Source organism: Phalaenopsis equestris, unplaced genomic scaffold (assembly GCF_001263595.1).
Source record: "Phalaenopsis equestris unplaced genomic scaffold, ASM126359v1 Scaffold000002, whole genome shotgun sequence".
Taxonomy (NCBI): Eukaryota; Viridiplantae; Streptophyta; class Magnoliopsida; order Asparagales; family Orchidaceae; genus Phalaenopsis; species Phalaenopsis equestris.
Window position 1 is genome coordinate 66,268,569 of NW_018164444.1, and position 4,373 is coordinate 66,272,941.

At 32.1% G+C, this 4,373-nt stretch overlaps 1 long non-coding RNA gene and 1 other non-coding gene across 3 annotated transcripts; one reads left to right on the forward strand and one right to left on the reverse strand.

The window, feature by feature from the left end:
* Positions 1–329: 329 nt before the first annotated feature.
* LOC110034066 lies at positions 330–2,256 on the forward strand. 2 transcript variants are annotated; one of them, XR_002295013.1, is made up of 2 exons: positions 330–516; positions 1,113–2,256. It is a non-coding gene; the product is annotated as an uncharacterized LOC110034066 (long non-coding RNA). The 2 variants fall into 2 exon arrangements; XR_002295014.1 differs by having other exon boundaries at positions 1,127–2,256.
* Positions 2,257–3,808: 1,552 nt separating this feature from the next.
* On the reverse strand, positions 3,809–3,893 carry TRNAY-GUA. The gene is given in 2 exon segments: positions 3,809–3,844; positions 3,857–3,893. It is a non-coding gene; the product is annotated as a tRNA-Tyr (tRNA).
* Positions 3,894–4,373: the final 480 nt, after the last annotated feature.

The following is a 4,373-nucleotide window of genomic DNA, read 5'->3' on the forward strand; positions in this document are numbered from 1 at the left end:
TATATATATATATATATATATATATATATATATATATATATATGGCCGAAAGACATTTAATAAATTTGAAGCAATTTGCAATTAAAAGTAGAGATTATGAATGACATTAATCTTCAACATTGTAAAATGATTCATACATTTTTTTTTTCAATAAATCGGCATATTTATGTTTTATTATATATATATATATATATATATATTAATTCTCTAAAATTAAAATAAAATATCATCCTTCAATTAAATAAGTGACACCTATTTTTTACAATGGGTTTTCTCAAGTGAGACGTCGCGTCATTAGTCCCACATTGATTTGACGCAATATCATGCCTTTCTTCTTAGTTCTTTCCGTGCAATGCTAGAGCGTCTCTTCGGAGACATCCGATAAAATTGGAACGATACAGAGAAGATTAGCATGGCCCCTGCGCAAGGATGACACGCATAAATCGAGAAATGGTCCAAAATTTTTTGCCGATCTCAGATTCAAACCCTAGATCTTAATCAGAGTTCTTCGGCCAGGTTTTTCTCGATTTTGCAAGTCTAGGAGTGTTTGTTTTGTGGGGTTTTTGTTCTTTTTGGATTCTACTAATTCATGATACCTCACTTTGCCTCTCACGGAAACCCTAGTTCAATCTGAGTATCTTCCTTAGCTTTTCCTTGATTTGGCAATGGAACCACTCTAATTCATATTCAAGTTTTGGTTTATAGGATTTTACATGTTTTTTTTTCTTAATTTTGGCGTGAATGCATATTTACAGAACTGCGTAGCCAAATTAGTTTTTCTTTTCCTGGTTTTTCCTCTTCAAGCTTTCTGTTCTATACGAATTTAATCTCTATGTAGTCAAAAAAGCAGCTCAGCTTAAATTTTTTGGTGCGTTAGCTTTTATTTTTTATACTTCTCTTATTTTACACAGTTAGTTGCTAAATTTGCAATTTGGTGAACTTTTGATCTTATGAAAAGACCTGAAACAGTAATCCATTTGAAGTTTTGATTTATAGCATTTTTTTTTCAGTTTTCTTTTTAGTTTGTGTTCTTATTTTCTAGTAACAGTAGCTACTTTGGTTTGTTATGATATCAGTCATCACTTGATACCACTTGGCTATTTTAATTTTAGCGATTTGAGGACAGATTTTTGACACACAGAAGAAAAAAAGCTATTTTCCTTAGGCTGTTTTCTTTCTTCTTCCTAGCCCCCTGTTGTGTGCTCTTATAAAGAAACAGGAAGGAGAAGAAGAATGCTGATCAGATAAGTGGAAAAATGATATTTCATTCATAACTAAATGTTCCTGTTACAAGCTTTATTTATAAGTCTGTATAACAGCATACTTGTAATATTACAGAAGGAAAGAATATCATTATACAACCATTGATTGGTTAATATAAAAGCAACATATTGAACTAAACCTAAATATCTGAATGCGGGAGAGGCGGAGCGAGGGCATGGACACGAGCCAGAGAAGAAGCAGAGGAGAAGGTCATTCATGATAGGAGCAATCTCTGTATCATTGGAGCAGATAAGTTCCTTCCAATATCCCCTGTCAAGCTAAGCATATGATGAGATGATGGTTAGCTTGTTGGTAAGCTCACGATGTCTGGTATATGTCTGCGGGTTGATCCTGGGACATAATATGCTGGAGGAGAATGTGTTTATGCTTGATATGATCTAGTATGAAGTGATAATCCACTTTGATGTGCTTAGTTCGAGCATGAAATACTGGATTATGTGCAAGAGCGTAGCTGAAGTGCTTTCACTGTATAATTTGACGGGATGAGAAGAATACCCTGTAAGTTTTTCAAGTAGACGTCGTAGCCATAAGATTTTTGTAGTAGTTGTTGTATGGGCTCTGTACCCGGCCTTTGTGGAGGATCGAGCAACGGTGTTCTGCTTCTTAGAAGACCAAGAGATTAGATTAAATCCTAGATAAATGCAATAACCTGTTGTTGATTTTCTGTCGTTGATGTCGTTGGCCCAATCAGCATCAGTGTATGCATGTAAATACAGTGGTCCGGGAATGAAGGGTAACCCATAGTTTAATGTTTATTTGAGGTAGCGAAGAAGCCTTTGGAACAAATTGTAGTGGCGTGTGTTCGGTTTGTGCATGTGTTGACTTAATGAGTTTACAGTAAACATGATGTCTGGTCTTTTCATAGTGAGGTATTGTAATATACCAATTAATTGTCTGTAATATTGAGGATTGTTAATGGGTGATATGTTGGTGATATTTTTCAAAGGTTCAAGAGGTGAAGGGGTTAATACAGGTTTTGTTTGCATTAATCCAGCTTTCTTTAAGAGATCACTTAAATATTTTGTTTGATGGACAAAATATCCTTTTATAGTTTTGTTTATTTGTAATCTTAGAAAATGATATAATTAAATTTATTTATTTATTTATTTATTTCGGTTGATGAATTTCATGTGATTAGCTTATCATAAACATAAATAAGAAGGCAAATTCTGATTTTATGTATTATGCGCAATTTAATGTTTTATGAAATCTTTAAGCTAATATAAATTTTTTAAGTGGAGAAATGTGACAAGTTTTTGACTTTAAGAAGTAGATAGTGAAGCTCAAAACCATTAAAGACTATCCAGATATAGTAATCCTCATATAAAAAAAAAAAAGAAAAAAAAACAAAGAAGAAAAGAAAAGAAAAAGAAAAGAAAAGATGTGGGGAGAAGCTTGAGGGGATGCCTTTATTATGGTGGTAAATAATAAAGAATGATCTGAGTTGCTTAATTTAAAGTTTTGTTCGTATAAGAAATTACAGAATGTGGAATACCACTGTCGTGGTTGTTTTTTTAATCCATAAATTGCTTTATTTATCTTACATATGTAATGAGGATTGTGTGTATCGTGAAAACCTGATGGTTGTGACATATATCTAGTGTCGTCTAATTTTTCATGAAGAAAAGCATTAGATACATCCAATTGTGTAATATCCAGTTTTCAGTAGTTGCTAAAGTAATAAGCATGTGTATAGTAGGAAGGGTTTATGAGAGGATATAACCCATTATGTGTTGGCCCACTGAGAAGTCGTTGTTTGCGACAACTATTAGGAGTAAAAGTAATAGAGCATTTGTTATCACGAACTAGTTTAGAAATAGAGATTAGTTTGCGAGTAATATGAGGCACTCAGAATAGAGGATAGAAGGAACTTACGATCGGGCGTAGCGAGGATGCCATTTTTGTCCATGACCTACTATTACCTGTTCAATACCATTGTAAGGTTGTGGTTGCTGGATATTGTCCAAGTGTGGGGTGATGTGAGATGTAGCTCCAGTATCAAGAAGCCAGGCTTGATTCTTATGGTTGGTGGTGGTGTGAAATATAAGGATTAATAAAACTAGTGAACAATTAAAAAATATTTCTTAAGAACCTTAAGCAAGACAGGCATAGAGTGCATATTTTAATTCAGGAGTAATATTTAAAAAGTATGTTTAATGGGTAACTTTAAATTCTAATTCCTATTAACTGTACCATAAAAGGCCAATTTGAATTTACATATACAGCACATTTACATATTTTGGGCACATTTACATATATAGCCACAATTATTATGTATTTACATAACTAGCACCTAAACTCCTTAATATTTACATGCTCATCACTCCAGATTTAAACATCACATCAAAACATCATAATTATTTTATCTTAATAAACGTAAATATGAAAGTTTGGTTAGATATAACAAATTTATTATAAACGTAAAAATGAAAAGAATTTGGATTGTTGGAAGTATTTAAAGTGTAAAACAAAATAAAATTAGGGATTATTAGTTGTTTAAGGTAATTTAAAACAAAAATTGGATTCCGACCTGCCGGATTCGAACCAGCGACCTAAGGATTAATCTGCAGCACTACAGTCCTCCGCTCTACCAACTGAGCTAAGGTCGGCTACGTTTGCTTTAAGATTTTATAAAATACTTAATATATAAAGCTGATTCTATCCAATTGATAAAAAATAATTAACTTAAGATTATGCCAAGGTAAAAATTATGATACCATGTTTTTTAATTTCATCCCAAACTCATTAAACTATACTTTTTTTACTCTTTTGTGTGCCATGTAAGTCTCATTTACTACATAATATTTTGACCTAAAACTTTTATATATATATATATATATATATATATATATATATATATATTACTGGAATATTCACGACAATAAAGTGACAATAAAGTGATAATTTATAGTCTTAGGACTGCAAGAATATCTCACACACATATAGATAGAATGAAATTCAAGGGAGGAAACTCTTGAATCTTAATCAAAGGACGGTGGTCCATTCTTCACCTGTATTAGAGAAGATTTGATTACAAGATGATGTTTAAATTATAGCTACTTTGAAGTAATATATATATGGTAGCGAAG